Source organism: Schistocerca piceifrons, chromosome 7, assembly GCF_021461385.2.
Source record: "Schistocerca piceifrons isolate TAMUIC-IGC-003096 chromosome 7, iqSchPice1.1, whole genome shotgun sequence".
NCBI lineage: Eukaryota > Metazoa > Arthropoda > Insecta > Orthoptera > Acrididae > Schistocerca > Schistocerca piceifrons.
This window is the reverse complement of record NC_060144.1, coordinates 459,421,722-459,444,176: the sequence shown is the minus strand read 5'-3', so window position 1 is coordinate 459,444,176 and position 22,455 is coordinate 459,421,722.

The window sequence follows — 22,455 nt, the reverse complement described above, 5'->3', positions numbered from 1 at the left end:
GTGCAGGGTTCGCTCTCGCTATACAGAACTGTAACATCGTCCAGAACACAACTCCACTTTCTTCCATTTCCTTTGTCATGAATTCCGTATATTGGCTCACTTCTTGTCACGAGAACATTTTCTATTAGTGTTTTATTAGTTTCTAAAGTGTATCTGGGTGTCTCATTGATGGGATGCTAACCACATATAAATATTCGCGGATACGATATGAAACTTATACCTACATGTAGATTGGTTAAATATTTCAGATGTTTATTTTCTAATGCCCTTGTAGGTCTCCAACAAACCGTTCACCGCAACGTGGCTTCAGTACCTTGACCAGACGATTGGTTGATTTGTACTGTAGCCTTCTTATAAAAGCATTTATATATTTGCCAAGATCGCTATGTTAACACATTAGTTGATTACTGGTTTTGGCAATATAAATTGCTCTCTTCCGATCTTTGAAATTAAATATGCTAAGGTTAGAATCTTAAAGCAGTATAAAAGCGAAGGAGGGCATACACAAACTCTTAATGGCAAAAAATTACGTACCCATTAAAATCGACACCACTCTACGACAAGAAAAACATGTTATGCGCTGTAAGATATCGAACCTCATAAAACTGTCTTTACATGTGCGGATGCAGTTCAGAGACAACAAACAGTAATGAATACATCTAATAAGTAAAATTAGATGGAAACTTACTATAATGAAATCGCGAAATTACTATAACATGCCAGATGTGCAACCATAGTGTATGTAAAACTTAGAATTTGTATGGCTTGAGCAATACAGTAACATGCCACAAAATGTTGTTTTATGACCTAGTGCTGTGTTGGCTGCGACAGAGTAAATGACAACGGAAATACTAAGTGCTGAGATTGGTAAGATCTTACGAGAGCAAACTGCTGAGGTCATCGGTCCCTAAACTTACACACTACTTAATCTAACTTAAACTAAGGGCAACACACACCCATGCCCGAGGGAGGACTCGAACCTCAGTCGGAGGGAGCAGCGCGGACCGTGACAAGGCGACTGAGACTGCTCGGCTACCCCGCTCGGCTTAAGTGGTGAGAGACACCACTAGATGGTGATGCGCACTGCATGACGTCAGTTACAAGTAACGTTATACGACCCCACGTTCGTATAACATTAGAATTAGCAAAGGTAGTAAAATCAAAAATTGCAAGCAGAAAATAATCATTACGGCATAATTATCTGTCCTTAAAAACAGACAGTGTGCTGTTAAGTGTGACAGATGGCGGACCACGACGTGGAAATAATTCACTTAATTGTTTTTTGAAGTGACGATGATAGAATATAGTGCACGCGTTATTAAAAGATCACGTTTTACAAGATATATAAAAGTACTGCATGTAGAAAGAAACTACGCAGTTGGCATTTACAGTAAAACCAAACAGGATTTGACCTTACAGGTCTGTTTCGCTGCAAATGAAGGATGACAAAAAATAACAATTATGTAATAGAAAACTGTTAAAAAAGCTATTCCGGAATGGTATCAACATAATTTACATTGCCTGTATGAAAGGTCTTTTAAAAACAGGAACTAGTATCAAAATATAGATGAAATTTGGTTTTACTGGTTAAACATGCTGTCAGTGTATGAGTAACATTGTAATTGGTTTTTCAACCATTGTACACAATTTCTGACAATACATAATGTGGCCTGCTCCATACGGCAAATTATCAGAAGCTCCAGTTATCGGACAACTGTGTTACGCTAACCCCGTGATACTTTAATTTGACATAGGAGTAAGTCACCATTGACGGCTAAACACTATACTATTTAGTAATCCTGAAACTGGCTGCCATGTACTTATCAGATCGACAGTTCATTGAAATGGAGCAAGCTATTCCTAGCACTATGCTTAGGTATTCCTCATTAGTTATGACTAGACGTGACAAGAAGCTAAGAAAGTGGCGCAAGGAATCTAGTCAGGCATTTACCAATAGTAATTACAGCACACACACCTTCTCTGAGAGAGTATTTAATGCCACTGAGATTGCATTTTCGAGTAGACAACAAGTAATACTCGCTAAAGACATACAGCATAACTTACAGAAAGAGGTCAGGACAGATAACTACAAGAAATTATTGTTGACACAAAAATAGCCATTGAGCTAGCCAAAATGAACATACGTGAGGCTTGTAGCAACAAGATCGGAACAAGTAAAATTTTAAATCACACAAATACCTCCAAAAAACAAATTCGACTGGGAAAGGACATTAATAATAAACTTCGTGGTAACAAGGCAACTATAACGAAAACAGATAAAAACTATGCGATCGTCATGTTAGTGATAATGATGACATAAATAAGACCGAAAAAATTTTCGCAGAAAATAATACAGGGTGATTCAAAAAGAATACCACAACTTTAGGAATTTAAAACTCTGCAACGACAAAAGGCAGAGCTAAACACTATCTGTCGGCGAATTAAGGGAGCTATAAAGTTTATTTTAGTAGTACATTTGCTCGCTTGAGCCGCTGTTGACTGGGCGTCAGCGTCAGTTGATGCTAAGATGGCGACCGCTCAACAGAAAGCTTTTTGTGTTATTGAGTACGGCAGAAGTGATCCGACGACAGTTGTTCAGCGTGCATTTCGAACGAAGTATGGTGTTAAACGTCCTGATAGGTGGTGTATTAAACGTTGGTATAAACAGTTTACAGAGAATGGGTGTTTGTGCAAAGGGAAAAGCTCTGGACGGCCGAGAACGAGTGATGAAAATGTAGCACGCATCCAGCAAGCATTTGTTCGCAGCCCAGGAAAATCGACTCGCAGAGCTAGCAGAGAGCTGCAAATTCCACAATCAACTGTATGGAGAGTCCTACGAAAAAGGTTAGTTATGAAACCTGAACGTCAACTACCCGAGGCGATGCATCGGCCGCCAGGCAGCCCGTGACAGAGCACTTCATCACTGGCCTCCAAGAAGCCCTGATTTTACCCCCTGCGATTTTTTCTTATGGGGGTATGTTATGGATATGGTGTTTCGGCCACCTCTCCCAGCCACCACTGATGATTTGAAACGAGAAATAACAGCAGCTATCCAAACTGTTACGCCTGATATGCTACAGAGAGTGTGGAACGAGTTGGAGTATCGGGTTGATATTGCTCGAGTGTCTGGAGGGGGCCATATTGAACATCTCTGAACTTGTTTTTGAGTGAAAAAAAAACCTTTTTAAATACTCTTTGTAATGATGTATAACAGAAGGTTATATTATGTTTCTTTCATTAAATACACATTTTCAAAGTTGTGGTATTCTTTTTGAATCACCCTGTATAGTCCATGTGCAGAAAGACCCGACCAACAGCTTCCATAACGCATATAAGACGAAAACAGATTGAATTTATTTTTAGTGAGTTGGAAAATGATGAATGTTTCTTTACCACATTTGCGTTCCTAGAGTAAAGCACTTAAGCAGTGTAAGTGAGTACGTCCCCATAGTTAACACAAGAACCACCCCCCAACTACGAGTTAAAAATGTTGCTTCGTAAATAATTGAAAGCTCTATATGTGTTCAAAAAGACCATCAGCCAAAAAATAGTTATGAGTTCAAAATGTTCATACAGGGTGTTCCTGTACAGAGATTTCCGCAGCCAGAACCGTGTCCATGTGTGTTTGACTTGTGCTTACCTGAATAAGTGTGCGTGTGCAGTGTGTGTGCGTCTGTGTGTGTGTGTGTGTGTGTGTGTGTGTGTGTGTGTGTGTGTGTTTTGTCTATTTTAAAAGCAGGAATTTTGTCCGAAGGACCACTTGTTTTGCAGCTATGACTCAACATCTCTATATGATGAGCAGCAATCTACCCTTTTGATAATATTGTCGTTATTCCAGTCCGGATTTTGGATTGTTTGATTGTAACCCTATTAAAGGTACATTACGACATCACCTAGGAGGAAATAAATACGACGTATATGAAGTAAAGAATTAAAGTGTGACAGTAAATACTACATCGGTCAGAACGGGCTGTCCTTCGTCACGAGCTCCTGGGAATACAACAACAGCATCAACTGCACTGTGTTTGAATCCCATTTGAAGAGTTTCTGGAATAAAGCAGCAGATATAGAGCAGAATACGACTGTCCTTGTCAGAGCCCCGACGTCCTCTTAGAAGGAATAAATATTAACACTAACAAGAAAACAGACTATACCGAAATCTGTAACAACCAGTAGGAACCCAATCAGAAAAAACCATTTTTCTGCCTCCGATAGTTTAATATAAAATTGCTATGTGATGCGAACTTATGGGATGATGAAACAATGGTTGACCATAGCCTTATTCGAGTGCTTCGCTAGCACCTATTAACTGGTGAAAATTTTACTCTTTATGCATTGGTTATCTTCTGCTATCCACACTGTACTATATTATTTCTCGTTTGGTGTAACTTAGACCTAGGGCTACACTGCCAGTAACGCTTTGTATACTTTTCATGACGAAGCCTGTTCCGATAAGGTTTTATTTACCCATTCTTTTCGATGTTTTTCGACGGTGTTCAGTCTTATTTAGTAGCTACGCGGTGGTAGGGAAACTAGAAAATCTGAAAAGGGAAATGCAAAGGCTCTGTCTAGGTATAGTAGGTGTCAGTGAAGTTAAGTGGAAGGAAGACAAGGATTTCTGGTCAGCTGAGTATCGGGGCCGGCCGAAGTGGCCGTGCGGTTAAAGGCGCTGCAGTCTGGAACCGCAAGACCGCTACGGTCGCAGGTTCGAATCCTGCCTCGGGCATGGATGTTTGTGATGTCCTTAGGTTAGTTAGGTTTAACTAGTTCTAAGTTCTAGGGGACTAATGACCTCAGCAGTTGAGTCCCATGGTGCTCAGAGCCATTTGAACCATTTGAGTATCGGGTAATATCAACAGCAGCAGAAAATGGTATAACAGGTGTAGGATTCGTTATGAATAGGAAAGTAGGGCAGAGGGTGTGTTGCCGTGAACACTTCAGTGACCGGGTTGTTCTAATCAGAATCGATAGCAGACCAACACCGACAACGATGGTTCAGGTATACATGCCGACGTCGCAAGCTGAAGATGAACAGATAGAGAAAGTGTATGAGGATATTGAAAGGGTAATGCAGTATGTAAAGGGGGACGAAAATCTAATAGTCATGGGCGACTGGAATGCAGTTGTAGGGGAAGGAGTAGAAGAAAAGGTTACAGGAGAATATGGGCCTGGGACGAGGAATGAAAGAGGAGAAAGACTAATTGAGTTCTGTAACAAGTTTCAGCTAGCAATAGCGAATACCCTGTTCAAGAATCACAAGAGGAGGAGGTATACTTGGAAAAAGGCCGGGAGATACGGGAAGACTTGAATTAGATTCCATCATGGTCAGACAGAGATTCCGAAATCAGATACTGGATTTTAAGGCGTACCCGGGAGCAGATATAGACTCAGATCACAATATAGTGGTGATGAAGGGTAGGCTGAAGTTCAAGACATGAGTCAGAAAGTATCATTACGCAAAGAAGTGGGATACGGAAGTACTAAGGAATGACGAGATACGTTTGAAGTTCTCTAACGCTATAGATATAGCAATAAGGAACAGCGCAGTAGGCAGTACAGTTGAAGAGGAATGGACATCTCTAAAAAGGGCCATCACAGAAGTTGGGAAGGAAAACATAGGTACAAAGAAGGTGGCTGCGAAGAAACCATGGGTAACAGAAGAAATAATTCAGTTGATTGATGAAAGGAGGAAGTACAAACATGTTGCGGGAAAATCAGGAGTACAGGAATACAAGTCGCTGAGGAATGAAATAAATAGGAAGTGCCGGGAAGCTAAGACGAAATGGCTGCAGGATAAACGTGAAGACATCGAAAAAGGTATGATTGTCGGAAGGACAGACTCAGCATTCAGGAAAGTCAAAACAACCTTTGGTGACATTAAAAGCAACGGTGGTAACATTAAGAGTGCAACTGGAATTCCATCCACTGTTAAATGCAGAGGAGAGAGCAGATAGGTGGGAAGAATACACTGAAAGCCTCTATGAGGGTGAAGATTTGTCTGATGTGATAGAAGAAGAAACAGGAGTCGATTTAAAAGAGATAGGGGATCTAGTATTAGAATCGGAATTTAAAAGAGCTTTGGAGGACTTACGGTCAAATAAGGCAAAAGGGATAGATAACATTCCATCAGAATTTCTAAATCATTGTGGGAAGTGGCAACAAAACGACTATTCACGTTGGTGTGTAGAATATATGAGTCTGGCGATATACCATCTGACTTACGGAAAAGCATCATCCACACAATTCCGAAGACGGCAAAAGCTGACAAGTGCGAGAATTATCGCACAATCAGCTTAACAGCTCATGCATCGAAGCTGCTTACAAGAATAATATACAGAAGAATGGGAAAGAAAATTGAGACTGCGCTAGGTGACGATCAGTTTGGCTTTAGGAAGAGTAAAGGGACGAGAGAGGCCATTCTGACGTTACGGCTAATAATGGAAGCAAGGCTAAAGAACAATCAAGACACTTTCATAGGATTTGTCGACCTGGAAAAAGCGTTCGACAATATAAAATGATGCAAGCTGTTCGAGATTCTGAAAAAAGTAGGGGTAAGCTATAAGGAGAGACGGGTCATATACAATGTGTACAACCACCAAGAGGGAATCATAAGAGTGGACGATCAAGAACGAAGTGCTCGTATTAAGAAGGGTGTAAGACAAGGCTGTAGCCTTTCGCCCCTACTCTTCAATCTGTACATCGAGGAAGCAATGATGGAAATAAAAGAATGGTTCAGGAGTGGAATTAAAATAAAAGGTGAAAGGATATCAATGATACGATTCGCTGATGACATTGCTACCCTGAGTGAAAGTGAAGAAGAATTGAATGATCTGCTGAACGGAATGAACAGTCTAATGAGTACACAGTACGATTTGAGAGTAAATCGGAGAAAGACGAAGGTAATGAGAAGTAGTAGAAATGAGAACAGCGAGGAACTTAACATCAGGATTGATGGTCACGAAGTCAATGAAGTTAAGGAATTCTGCTACCTAGGCAGTAAAATAACGAATGACGGACGGAGCAAGGAGGACATCAAAATCAGACTCGCTACGGCTAAAAAGGCATTTCTGGCCAAGAGAAGTCTACTAATATCAAATACCGGCCTTAATTTGAGGAAGAAATTTCTGAGGCTGTACGTCTGGAGTACAGTATTGTATGGTAGTGAAACGTGGACTGTGGGGAAACCGGAACAGAAGAGAATCGAAGCATTTGAGATGTGGTGCTACAGACGAATGTTGAAAATTCGGTGGACCGATAAAGTAAGGAATGAGGAGGCTCTACGCAGAATCGGAGAGGAAAGGAATATGTGGAAACACTGATAAGGAGAAGGGACAGGATGATAGGACACCTGCTAAGACATGAGGGAATGACTTTCATGGTACTAGAGGGAGCTGTAGAGGGCAAAAACTGTAGAGGAAGACAGAAATTGGAATAGGGCAAGCAAATAATTGAGGACGTAGGTTGCAAGTGCTACTCTGAGATGGAGCGATTAGCACAGGAAAGGAATTCGTGGCAGGCCGCATCAAACCAGTCAGTAGACTGACGACTAAAAAAAAAAAAAAGTTTGTGAGTTGTCACCTAGACCTTGGGCTACATTGTAATAGAATATTGGCCAAGATTTCTTGTAGTCACAGTTCCATTAACACTCTTATCACAACAAATTCGAACAAGTTTAATGAACGAATACATTATAAACCGAGTTACTGCTACTACAAGCTACATTTACTGATTGTTTTACATTTTAATAATTATTTTCTTGTTACTTAGATTAGAACTACAATATTTTATGTATAGGAATAACGTATGGTTGCTTCTTCAAAAATGTAATTTACCGGTCAACTTTTTCATGGATATCAATCATCTCCATTAGTATTCGCCTGGGATTTGCTTTAAGACAAAGACCTCGGGCGTCACTCCTTCAAATCGTTAGCATGCTACAGAATGATTTTCTCATGCGATTGCGCGTTGTACCTTAATACAAATAAAAGACTCCCACTTTGCATACGTATGACCACAATACTCGGTAGTAACAAAATTATGGAACTCATGTATATTCAACTCACAAACGCTTTAGTACAAAACAGATAACGTCATAAATACTAAAAAATATGTTTTTCTGCTATTCATGGCTTCTTATCCATGATGTGAAGTCTCACTGCATTAGTATGACGTAGTCGGCCGGTAAGTATAACTTCTGGTAATTTCCCTCATGTAGCCAGCCATACTACATGTTTTCAGAGAATGTGCTCGTAATTTTACTCTCCACGGTAATGTGAAGACGTAAAGTTGATGAAAAATTAAATTTTACGTGTTTTGACACTGATTCATTTCTTTAAGGAAACTTTCTTACGTGCAGTGTAATTTATGTTGCTCTCCTAACTTGCGTGTTGACTTGTTTTACAATTTTTGATTCTGTTTTGCACCCGTGCTCTAGCGGTAGCTTCTTTCAATACTAATCAAAACGTCCTAGGTCCTGCGTTCCGCTCACGCCACTGTAAAAATTTTGAATAACAATTATCAGCATTGGTGATGTAGACGTATGGCATCAGAAGCCACTCTCGTTCGGCCAATGTCCTTGCCAAAGTGGCCAGAGGGGCGGAAAAAGGTTCAGTGCACACTCTTGCCCTTGTGGAGGGAAGCTTCCCCTAAAGGAGCGTGAATCAGCAATGATCAACCGTATGAGAATATACAAGGCAATGGAAACCACTGCATTACAGTTACATAATGTGTACCCACAGGACATGTGGCCTGCAGCTGAAGAAGTGTTGTGATGATCTCTCGATTACCTATTGATTCCAGAAGAGTCCCCCATTCGGATCTGCGGAAGAGGGCTGAGAAGGAGGAGGTGATCATGAGAAAATGATTGAATAACAAACGAAACGATAAAGTTCTACGAGTCGTAGCGTGGAATGTCGGAAGCTTGAACGTCGTAGGGAAGCTAAAAATCTCAGAAGGGAAAAGCAAAGGTAAGTCTAAATATAGAGGAGGCAGTGAAGTGAAAAGGAAAGACGACAAGGAGTTGTGGTCAGATAAGTATATGATAGTACCAACACCAGCAGCAGAGGGTATAATGGGAGTAGGACTCGTTAGAATAGGAAGGAAGGACAGAGAATGTGTCATTGTGAATAGTTCAACGAGAGGTTTGTTCTCACCAGATTGGACAGCAAACCAACGCCGACAAGAATGTTTCAGATATACACGCCCGTGTAGCAAGTTGGAGATAAAGAGATAGAGAAGGCACATGAGGATATTGAACGGCTAATTCAGTATGCAAATGGAGATGAAGATGTGGTTGTAGGGGAAGATACTGAAGAAAGGGTTAGTGGAGATGGTTTGATAGTAGAAATGAGAGAGGATAAAGATGAGATGCGTTCTGTAATAAATTTCCACTACTAATGGCCAATACTCTGTTCAAGAATTACGAAGTGAGAATATATACTTCGAAAAGACCGGGAGATACCAGAAGATTTCATTTAGATTACATCAAGGTCTGATGGAGATTCCAAAATCAGATGCTGGACTGTAAGTCGCGCCCAGGAGCAGATATACTCAGCCCACTATTCAGTACTGAATGTTAAGAGACTAGTCAGCAAGAATAGATTCGCCAAGAAGTGGGATACGGAAGTGCTAAGGAATGAAGAAGTACGCTTCAAGTTCTCTGAGGCTATATAGACTGCAATAATGAATATTTGAGTAGGCAGTTCAGTTGAAGAGGGCTGGACGACTCTAAAAACAGAAGTCGCAGAAATTTGAAAGAAAAACGTAGGTGCAGAGAAGGTAACTGCGCAGAAACCATGGGCAACAGAAGAGATACTTCATTTGATCGATGAAAGAATGATGTACAAAAATGTTCAGGGGAACTCAGGAATACATACAAGTCGGTTAGGTATGAAAGAAATAGGAAGTGCACAGAAACTAAGGCGAAATGACTGCATGAGAAATGTGAAAAAATCCTAAAAGGAATGGTACTCAGAAGTACTGACTTAGCATACAGAAAGGTCGAAGCAGTCTTCGGTGTAATGAAAAGCAGCGGTGGTTCCATTCGAAGCAGAGGATAGAGTGGATAAGTGGAAAAAGTACTTGGAGGGCCTCTATCAAGGAGAACAACTGCCTGACGTGACAGGAGAGAAAACAGCTGTCGATGTAGAAGAGGTAGGAGAACCTGTATTAGAATCAGAATTTAAAAGAGAATTGTAAGACCCAAGACAGAATGAACAAATGACATTCCATAAGAATTTTTTTCGATCATTGGGTGAAGTGGCAATAAAAAGGCTATACGTGTATGTATGTAGACTGTCTGAATATGCTGGACAAATATCGTCTATACAATTAAGTAGAACGCAGGAGCTAACAAGTGGTAGAATTATCGCACAATCAGCTTACAGTTCTTGCATCCAAGATGGTGACAAGAATAATATACAGAAGAACTAGATAAAAAATTGAGAAAACGTTAGATAACGACCCATTTGCCTTTAGAAAAAGTAAAGGAACCAAAGAGGCTGTTCTGACATTGCGATTGATAATGGAAGCAAGACTAAAAAAAATCAAGAAACGCATATAGGATTTATTGACCTGGAAGAAGCGTTCGACAATGCAAAACGGATCAAGACGTTCTACATTCTGAGAAAAGTGAGGATAACCCTTAGAGAGAGACAGGTAACATGTAACCTCCCCCCTCACTTATCGACCTTAATGACAGTGAGAAATTAAACCGCGTGTACCTAATGGAAATTTGGGAAAAGCAATCGTCACCGAAGTTAACCTGTCGGTAAAGAGGGAGGAAAGGGTTACATCTAAATGAAAGGAAAAATGCAAATGAAACTGGTGGAAATTAATTCTGAAAAGGGATAAAGTTAATAAAGAAAGTAAATGTGCGGCCGTTACGTTAACAATTAACTAGCGGTAATTAGATATTTGAGATTTGGAGGAAATCACGGTCGCCAGTCCTAAGGACAATTACTATAGTAACTGAAAAAGTAAGGTTATTACACATATAATTAGCACTAGAAGCGTGGCAACTGAAGGTTGACACGTGTAGTGTGAAAACTGAAAGTTTGTCAGAAGTAATAAATTTCGCTACACTCTGACTTAATTTAGCAGAAGAATTAATAAAACCAGAACACTGAAAGTTAATTTAGTGACTGAAGTTAATAGTGAGCTTTCTTTCTGAAGCACATCGAAATCCAGTAAAATACGGTTAGTCTTGGACTACCTCAACAATCATTTCAAAAGCAACTTGACTCTACGCAATTTACAAACAAGAGATTTAACTTTGAACTTGAATTAAATGATTCTGAACTATTAACAATAGTAAAATTTAGTACGTACCAAGCTGAGCTGCAGTCACAGGTAAGCTAAAATATGCTAACAAAACTCGCACTCTAAATTTGTGCTCGTGTAACCTAAATATTGTAGCCAGCTACTGAACTTTGAAATTAAAGCAGTGAAATCTAATTATATTATTTTAATGCTGGCGTTTGAATTTCAACGACACTCGGGTTCATTTCGGAAAAGGAAGGGACCCTGCTTGGCAATGCAATCGGGACAATGAGCAACAAAGGTTCATGCTAAGTTGCTGTAATTTTGCGAGGCAAATGGAACAATTTGAAAAGCTGAGGTCTGCCATACAGTTCTGAAACTTTACGTGCTTTTAGTCTTCCTTGTTGGTTGATTGAAGGTTTGAAGCCGTCGATCGAGGAGGTGGCGACAGTCACTCATTGTCGGCCGTCGCTGTTGCAGAAGCTGGATGTTGGCGCGCCTTCTTCTCGACACGGTCACCAGGCGAAACGGGCTCTTGATGTGCGCCAGCTAATGCTTCCCGTCCGCGACACCATGTCAGAAACTATCATCGCGAGTCGAGCGCAATTACTTGCTGCCAAACCCCGAAAGCGCGGCAACTCGCGGGAGCGTCACACGACACCTGCTCCACTCGCTACTCCCGCCAGACTCTCACTGCTCTGCCCGCGCTCCACGCGGCAGAGTTAACACTACCAAAGATCCTACACACTTTGATTCTTCACACGACCTATCGATGTAATCGTTCGATAGCAGTTTTCCCTAGGCAAGACCCAGCGTAAAAATACAAATAATATTTACGCAACAAATCAATTATACATCGACATAAATGCATAAATATATATATATACAAATAGTAAAACAATTACAATATATAAAGAGACAGAAATGTCATATCTTGAGGTAACAAAACAAGGAAAAAAATAATAGTACAATAGATGAAAATACGAGGATATGCATTTCCGGCGTTACAAACATACAACACGTACAAGAATCAAGAGGAAATAATAAGACTCCAAGAACGAAGAGCTCGGATTAAAAACTGTGTAACACAAGGATGTAGTCTTTCGCCATTACGGTTCAATCCATACGTCGAAGAAGCAATGACGGAAATTTAAAAAAAATGGTTCATGACCGGAATTAACATTCAAGTGAAATGATTTCAGTAATAAGATTCGCCGATGACATTGCTATCCCCAGTGAAAGTGAAGAAGAATTAGAGGATCTTCTGAATAGAAAGAACACTCTAATGAGTACAGAACGTGGACCGCAACTAAATCGAAGAGACACAAAAGTACTGAGAAGTAGCAGAAATGAGTACAGCGAAAAACTTTACGTCAGGATTGATGGTCATAAAGTAGATGAAGTTAAGGATTCTTCTACCTAAGCAGTAAAATAAGCCATGACGGACGGAGAAAGGAGGACATCAAAAGCGAACTGGGCCATGTGAATTCTACAAGTATCAAACATAGGCCTTTGAGGAAGAAATTTCTGACAACGTATGTTTCAAGCTGATCATTGTATGGTAGTGAAACATGGACTGTGGAAAAATCGGAAGGGAAGAGAAGTGAAGTATCTGTGACGTGGAGCTACAGACGAATGTTGGACATTAGGTGGCCTGATAAGATGGGGAATGAGGATGTTCTGCACTGACTTGAAGAGGGAAGGAATATATGGAAATCACTGACAAGAAGGAGTTACAGGTTGACAACATATATGTTAAGACATCTGGGAATAACTTCCACTGTCCTAGAGGGAGATGCAGAGGTTAAAAACGCTAGAGGATAACAGAGATGGCAGTGGATCCAGCAAATAATTGAGAACATAGGTTGCAAGTGCTACTCTGAGATGAAGAGGTTGGCCCAGGAGAGGAATTTGCAGTGGACAGTATCAAACCAGTCAGAATACTGATTCTCGGCAAAAAAGTTGTATACATGGTGGTTAATTTTTGTCGTCTTTCTCGTGTAGAGAAACCAACCAGTTCGCTCAAATCCTATTTGGTTTCTCTTTAAATGTCGACTCTAAAGGCAGGGCAGTTCTATAATTTAACTTGCATGTACAGTTTGTTGTCCTTAAGCAAACTAAAAAAGAAGAGTGATTTATTCCCATGTCGTGGACCGTCATCTGTCACACTTTACAGCATACTGTGTCTTTCTACGCACAAGTTGGGTAATTCTAACTGTGATTACGTCGTACATACTATTTTCTTTGTTAAGTTTCCTCTGTTTATTCTAACGTTATACAAAGAGGGAATCCTACTACCTTATTCTGTGTCATGCATTCAAACTGCCATCTGCTGATATGTCTCACTTGTGCTCTAGGTCTAGTCGTCAGTTACTCTGTCGTAGCCAACATGAGATTAAAAGACACATTACGGCACCTAGCTTTTTTGTTCCTGCCATACAAATTCTAAGATTCTAAGATTATGGTTGCTCACTAGGACGTTACTACAGGGTGTTTCAAAAATGACCAGTATATTTGAAATGGCAATAAAAACTAAACGAGCAGCGATAGAATTACACCGTTTGTTGCAATATGCTTGGGACAACAGTACATTTTCAGGCGGACAAACTTCCGAAATTACAGTAGTTACAATTTTCAACAACAGATGGCGCTGCAAGTGATGTGAAAGATATAGAAGACAACGCAGTCTGTGGGTGCGCCATTCTGTACGTCGTCTTTCTGCTGTAAGCGTGTGCTGTTCACAACGTGCAAGTGTGCTGTAGACAACATGGATTATTCCTTAGAACAGAGGATTTTTCTGGTGTTGGAATTCCACCGCCTAGAACACAGTGTTGTTGCAACATGACGAAGTTTTCAACGGAGGTTTAATGTAACCAAAGGACCGAAAAGCGATACAATAAAGGATCTGTTTGAAAAATTTCAACGGACTGGGAACGTGACGGATGAACGTGCTGGAAAGGTAGGGCGACCGCGTACGGCAACCACAGAGGGCAACGCGCAGCTAGTGCAGCAGGTCATCCAACAGCGGCCTCGGGTTTCCGTTCGCGCGGTTGCAGCTGCGGTCCAAATGACGCCAACGTCCACGTATCGTCTCATGCGCCAGAGTTTACACCTCTATCCATACAAAATTCAAACGCGGCAACCCCTCAGCGCCGCTACCATTGAACAGTCCGGCTTTCGCCGCCGTGCAGTGCGGACGTGTTGCTGTTTCCGCCTGCGAAGCGCGCGCGCTCGCTGTTGTTTACATTTCAGCGGCCGTCACTTACGTGTCGCTTACGTGCACTAGAACCATGGCCAACCGTTTCAGAAAATCAACTTTACGATTCACCTTCTGCAACGACTACGCACGACCAAAGGCCTTGGAAGTGGAACGCTTCCTACGCGACGTTGCTAAGATCCCAGCTTCCGATATCTTGGGCATCCATTTGTCCATATTAAGCAGTACGGTGTACGTCAAAGTCGTCAATGACGCGCTATGTGAAAGAATACTTCGTGACACCAACCATGGCTTACGCTTTTGCCACGCCGATGGCAATGTCGGAGCGGTCACCGTCGACCATGCCGGCTTAGGAATGCGCACCATACGAATTTTCGAACTCCCGTTCGAGCTCCCGGCGGAAGACGTTATCGCGGCTATCCGCCCATATGGCACTGTACATGGCCACACTGCCGAACGCTGGGCGCAATTCCAAACGTACCCCGTTCCTAATGGTGTACGGCAGATCACCATCGATCTCCATCGCCACGTGCCATCTTACCTGCAAATTAGCGGGCGCCGCGCGGTTGTCATATACGACGGCCAACCCAAGACCTGTTCCGGGTGCGGCAAAGAAGGCCACCTCAGATCTGAGTGTCTTCAGCGACGAATCACCCAATTGCCAGCCGCTACCGTGACACCTCCGGCTCCGACGACGGTTTTACCGGTCACCTACGCATCGGCGCTCTCTTCTCCTCCCACCGGCCGCCGCCCGTCGCCCCACGTACCAGTGACCCTTCCAGCTACTACGGATACCGCCGGGGCCGACACGTCGCGCTCGAAGCCTGACGCTACTCCGGCGCCACTACCAACAGCGACGGCTTCCGACCCCCACCCGCCCGACCATATGGACGCCCCGTCAATTGACGTTCCCGCGACGGCCTTCCTCTCGGAGCGACGCGACTCCCTCCCGTCTTCCGACACGGAGGGACGAACCCGCAAACAACGTTCACCTAAGAGGCGCAAGAGGCGGCGCCATATGGTCTCTGAACGAGACGGATCACCTCCCCCTGATGCTGCAGAGGCCGTCGCACACGACGGGGCCTCGGAGAACCTACACGACAACACGCATGACGACAACATGACGCCGACTGTGGCTGTGTCGATGCCTACTCTACTGGCTCGCACAGGTGCTCCTGAACCAATGGACTCAACCGCTGCGACTGCCGCCGAGACGTCCTACGCCCCTACGACCGACGTGGAACATACGACCATCACCACGACAGCGCCTTCAATGGTGTGGAGTGAGGACGTCGATGAAGACCCGGACCACACTTTGGGGACAGAGTTACCCCAGACGGAAGCATCGTTACGCCGCTGATAACGCCGTCAGGTGGCGTCCGGCACGACTCCTGTTGCCTCGCCCCTCATCGTTCTCCGCCGGTGGAGTACCCATCCAGGGCGGGGTACGGCTCCAAACCTACCGAATAGCAACGATCAACACTAACATCATTAGCTCACCCGTGAAACTTCAACTGCTGCGAGAGATGATATGGGCGTCAGACGTCGATATCGCACTACTACAGGAAGTACACTTGGCCACACTTCCAGACGTCGCGGGATATAAGACTCATCCTTCTCCTGGTGACCACCTGGGACGCGGCGTAGCCATGTACGCCAGAGAAGGCATTCCAGTGACCGATTTCACGTACCGTCCATCAGCCAGAGGCATGGCCGTCACCGTCATGGGGACGCGTATCGTCAACATTTACGCTCCGTCAGGCTCCACCCGCAGACGCGACAGGGCCCTCTTCTATGCAGAAGAAATCGCTCCTTTGTTTCTTGGACGCTGCGACCATTACTTGCTTGGGGGTGATTTTAATTGTGTCTTGCACCCTAAAGATCAAGTGCCCCACTACAACACCTGTCAAGAAGTGCGTCTTGTCGTCCGAGATCTGTTGCTCCGCGACACTTGGGAAGTTCAGCACGGCGACGCACGTGGACATACTTACCAGACGAGTCACTCCGCGAGCCGCCTTGATAGAATTTACGTCTCTCGGGAACTTACACCTGCAGTCCAAGGTGCAGAACTTTGGCCCCTGCCCTTTTCGGACCACTGCGCTTACATCTGCAACATTCTCTTCCCCAAGCAAGTGGTCTGGCGTAGCCGTGCACCGTGGAAGCTAAACACCACCCATCTTAATGATCCCGAATGTCTTCAACGTGTTACCGAGACATGGGCCACCTGTGAACGTCGCTTACCTACATACTGCACGACCTTGACCTGGTGGCTGGAATGTGCCAAACCTGCCATTCGACGTACTTTGATTCAGTATGGAAAGGAAGTAGCTGCGTGGCGCCGGCACACTACCGACTATTTCTACGCCGTTCTCCGCGACCTGGACGCCCAACCGCCCACCCCCGACACCCAGAGGGAACGCAGCAGGATTAAGGCGCAAATTGTAACGTTGACACGCCGTAGACTGCAGGGGGCTATGGTGCGAACCCGATGTCAAGATTCGGCGGAACAAGAACATCCCACCATGCATCATATCGCCTCCGATAGGAAACATCGACGACAACAACTCATCACCGAGATCAACACCTGTCACGGCCAGCACGTCACTTGCCAGGCCGAAATCGTCAGTGCCTTTGTCGACCACTACCGCACAATGTACCAGGAGGAGACCACCGACCACCACGCTGAGGAGTCTGTGTTACCACACGTAACTCGCACCCTCACCAACGACGAAGCGGACGAGATGATGGAGCCAATTACGCGTGACGAAGTCCACGATGCCATCAAATAAGGCGCTCTGAATAATTCACCTGGTGTCGACGGATTGCCGATAGAATTTTATCGCGCTTTCCTCACACTAATGGCGTCACGGTGGACAATGATGTTCCACGAACTGCTGACGATGGGGAACGCCGTACCGCCGTCCTTCGTCAAGAGACTTATTCTACCCATACACAAACCGACACCAGGCGTGACGACAGCACATTACCGTCCCCTGACCTTGCTAAACGCACACTATAAAATTTTTACACGCCTACTGGCAACGCGATGCCGCAAGGTCCTGCCTAGCATTCTATCCCCGGAAGAGACAACTCCGGGCGGCTCCGTTAATATACAAACGGCCACAGGAGAATGTCGCGATTTAATTGCACTGGCAGCGGCGTGCAAACTCCGCGCCGCAGTGGTTGCCATTGATTTAGACAGCGCATTCGACAAAGTGCGGCATCTTTTTCTGTTCTCAGTGACGAACCGTATGGGTTTTCCACCAGCCTTTATCGACGTTATCCGGCGCCTGTACGGCACAGCCGAATCGCTGATTCAGGTTAATGGCCATGTGGCGGGACCAGTGGCGATCCGGCGTTCCGTACGGCAAGGCTGCCCACTTTCGACCCTACTCTATGCCATGAGCCTGGAGCCACTCATCGGGAGTCTGACGAGCCACCTTTCTGGTCCCACTTTGCGACAGCACAGTTTTCAATGTCGTGCGTATGCGGACGACCTCCTCCTCTTGATCCGCTCACGGAGTGAAACACACACGGTACTTGATTTGATATCAACGTACGGCACTGCAGCGGGCAGTACCATGAATGTGGCTAAATCCTCGGCGATGACCATTGGACGCGGCCTCTCACACGCCGACTTAGCACTACGATACCTTGGTATTATTTTCACCTCCACCGTGCGCCGCTCCGCTGCGATCAATTTTCGGCGTGCACTGCAAACTATTCGCACGACGGTGAGACAAAATCTTCTCCGACGGCTCGATTCTTTACAACGTGTCCAATACCTCAATCAACATGTGGCGTCCAGAATGGTCCACATCGCACAGGTCCTTCCGCTGCCATCAACAATTGGACGCAGCCTCCAGGCTGCCTTCGGATACTTCCTTACGGCCGGTACGCTCTTTAAGGTCCGCTACGACACGCTCACCCTTCCGACGCGAGCGGTAGGCCTCGGCCTTGTCAATGTGCGACTCCGAGCTGCGTCCTTGCACATGTCCACCATGCACAAGCAGTGGCACGGGGGCACCTCCCTTACGCGCAGCTTGCTGGAAATTCTTGTACCCGCAACCATAACACCACCAGTACCAGTCGGACGCATCAAGCACCATCTGGCGCACATTTCTGATCTCATCGTCGACTTCAGTTACGCTCACACAATCTTACCGACCACGCGTTCTCCTCAACCTAAAGATTTTTACACCCCACTGCTTCGTTCCATATCCAGCAACAATACTGAAGTGAGACATCCGTCCAAGCGGTGGCCCACGATTTGGCGTCATATCCACCAGCCTTTTCTTCCCTCCCACGCCCGGGCAACATGGTACCAAGTCGCAAATGAAATATTCGCCACAAATCATCGTCTTCACGCCATCGGACTACTGGACTCTCCACTTTGTTCCATTTGCCACCTCGTGGATGACGATGTCCATCAACTGACATGCGATGCCACCAGTAACGTCTGGAAACCGGCCCGACAGTTAGTTGCCTGTTACCTCCGCGTTCCGCCGGACTCGATTGACCCATGGACTTTTATCCATCCTGAGAATACTTATTTCCACGCCGCCAAAAATCATGAAATTGTATGGGTCAAGGGATGGACAATCACCTACATGTATAATGATGGCGACAAATCACGCCTTGATTTCTGGCAGTACTTACAAACCGCCCACAGTCAAGTCGAACACCGACCGCGCTACCGCGCCTTCTTCGCCATTTACCTACATGCGATCTTTACGTCACCCCCGCTCAGTTGGATGGTGCCACACGCCAACAACACTCCCGCCCCCCCTGCTGACATCTGAGACTCCCCGCGCTACTTTCTATATTGTAACCCACAGTGGAGTAGGCGCATGGACACGCGCCTCCTTTCTTTTATGCACTATACCAGAACACAGTGGTTTTTCCCTCCCTCCACTGTATATTGCTTCACACCTCTTGCTTACATCAGGATTATTATTCTTTTTTTCCTACACCTTGTTCATAAAAACCACAAAAATTGCTCGCCTGGCACGAGTATAATGTCTTGTGTTATTTTCGCCGGAAGGATGGTATTTCTGTTGTATTTAAGTTTGTACTAATAAAGATCATTTGTTAATTTACCCTGTTCCTGGTAAAAAGAAAATCTTAATAATAAAATAAAAATAAATATAAAAGCTACTTTGAGGGAGTGATTCAGGGACGGGAGGTGGGAGACATCGCGGCCAGGCCTCGGGTTCCGACCCCTGCCCGCCTTGTCTCCACCTACTCATAACTGAACACTCTTGTAACTTACACAAAAAAAACGAAACAAAAAAAATGAAAAAGAACAAAAAAAAAGTGTAGCGGCAGAGCCTTTGGCTAGGAACCTAAACGTTGTAGGACAGAATCCCAGCTGGGTAACTTTTTTTTTCGCTCTACTTACAAAAAAAAAAATTGCTGCACGAGAGACATTCGCTAACGATATAGTGCACAGGATTGATGACGGCGATATGCATGTGGGCAGCATTTGGTTTACTGACGAAGCTTATTTTTACCTGGACGGCTTCGTCAATAAACAGAACTGGCGCATATGGGGAACCGAAAAGCCCCAAGTTGCAGTCACATCGTCCCTGCATCCTCAAAATGTACTGGTCTGGGCCGCCATTTCTTCCAAAGGAATCATTGGCCCATTTTTCAGATCCGAAACGATTACTGCATCACGCTATGTGGACATTCTTCGTGAATTTGTGGCGGTACAAACTGCCTTAGATGACACTGCGAACACTTCGTGGTTTATGCAAGATGGTGCCCGGCCACATCGCACGGCCGACGTCTTTAATTTCCTGAATGAATATTTCGATGATCGTGTGATTGCTTTGGGCTATCCTAAACATACAGGAGGCGGCGTGGATTGGCCTCCCTATTCGCCAGACATGAACCCCTGTGACTTCTTTCTGTGGGGACACTTGAAAGACCAGGTGTACCGCCAGAATCCAGAAACAATTGAACAGCTGAAGCAGTACATCTCATCTGCATGTGAAGCCATTCCACCAGACACGTTGTCAAAGGTTTCGGGTAATTTCATTCAGAGACTACGCCATATTATTGCTACGCATGGTGGATATGTGGAAATTATCGTACTAGAGTGTATCCCAGACCGGAGCGCCATCTGTTGTTGAAAATTGTAACTACTGTAATTTCGAAAGTTTGTCTGCCTGAAAATGTACTGTTGTCCCAAGCATATTGCAACAAACGGTGTATTTCTATCGCTGCTCGTTTAGTTTTTATTGCCGTTTCAAATATACCGGTCATTTTTGAAACACCCTGTATAATGCCTAGAATTTCTTGTATGGTTTTCTTTAACTTTAATTATTAAATGTATTCATTATTTTATTTTGGATTGTATCCGTTTTTATGGAACGAAATTTATGAGAATTACTATCTCTCAGTACACTATATGTTGTTCTTGCGACAGGCTGTTTTAAATGATAGTATGGTGTAGCTCTGACGGATTTTATGGCTACGTAATTTTTTGTCATTAAGTTTCTGTGTAAGCTCCACTGTGTTTTTGCATTGGTGTAAGAGTGTAAGCAGGACATATTTGCTCTGATACATCTGAATGTGGAAATCCATACCATCGAAACTTGTGATCCATTAATGTCTTCACATAGCGATGTTGACACAAAAACAATTTTTTTATGAGAAGACTATAGTACAGATTTATAGACCTCCATTGGTACCGACTGGTCACGTCAGGTAACCTCAAGATTTGTTGACTGTTCTTTCTGCTGTCTTCAGTTCAGAAACTGTTTTCACGCAGCTTTCCGTGCTCCTCTGTCCTGTGAAAACTTCATCTCTGAATAACTACCGCAGTACTGCAACCGCGATCTCTTGAACCTGTTTACTATATTCACCTCTTTACCTCTTGGTCTTCCCCTACAATTCCTCCCCCTCCCCCCTCCCCCGCACACACACACAGACTCACACAGACACAGACACACACACACACACACACACACACACACACACACACACACACACACACACACGCCGTCCCAGAAACAAACACACTCACATTCATCTGGTACCAAACTGGTGATCCATTGATGCCTTTCAATGTATTCTACCAAGGATGCTTTCTTCTAATGAAGCTGTGGCTCACTTTTTCTCCTCAGTTCTATTCAGTATCTAGTCATCATATTTTCAACATCCTTCGGTAGCATCACATTACGAAAGCTTCTATTCTCATCTTGTCTGAACTGTTTGTCATCCACTTCCAAGTACAGCTACAATTCAGACAAATACCTTTTCAAAAGTCGTCGTCACATTTTAATCTACTTTCGGTGTTAACAAATTTCTCTTCTTCTAAAATGATTTTGTACCTACTGATATTGTATCTTCTTTCCAAGACAATATCTATTCCGCTTAACTTCTTTTCCAAGTTAGTTGCGGTGTCTTGGTAGAAGAGCAATGTAATTGGCGAACTTCAGAGTTGTTATTTCTCCTCCGTGAACTGAAATTTCTTAACCAAATTTTCTTTTGGTTTCCATTACTGTATGCTCAATGTTCAAGTTGAATATCATAGGTGATATGCTACAGCCGTGTGTCACTCCGTTCTCATCTAATGCTATCCTTTAATACCCCTCGACCCTTATAAGTGTACCAGTTGTAAACAACCTTTCGCTCCCAGTATTTTACGCCTCCTACATCCATATTCTCAAAGAGTGCGATCCAGTCAGTGTTGTCAAAAGCTTTCTAGGAGTCTACAAAAGCTATAACGATAGCTTTGCCTTTCCTTAACGTATCTTCTAAGAGACTCGTAGTGTCAGTACTGCCTCATGTGTTGCTATATTTATTCGGAAACCAAACAGATCTCCGAAGTTGGCGTTTACCAGCTGCACCATTCTTCCGTAAATAATTCGGTTTATCATTTTGCAGCCTTAACTTATTACAGAGATGGTTCAATAATATTGCCACCTGTCAGCACCTGTTTTCTTTGGAATAGGAATTATTTCATTCTT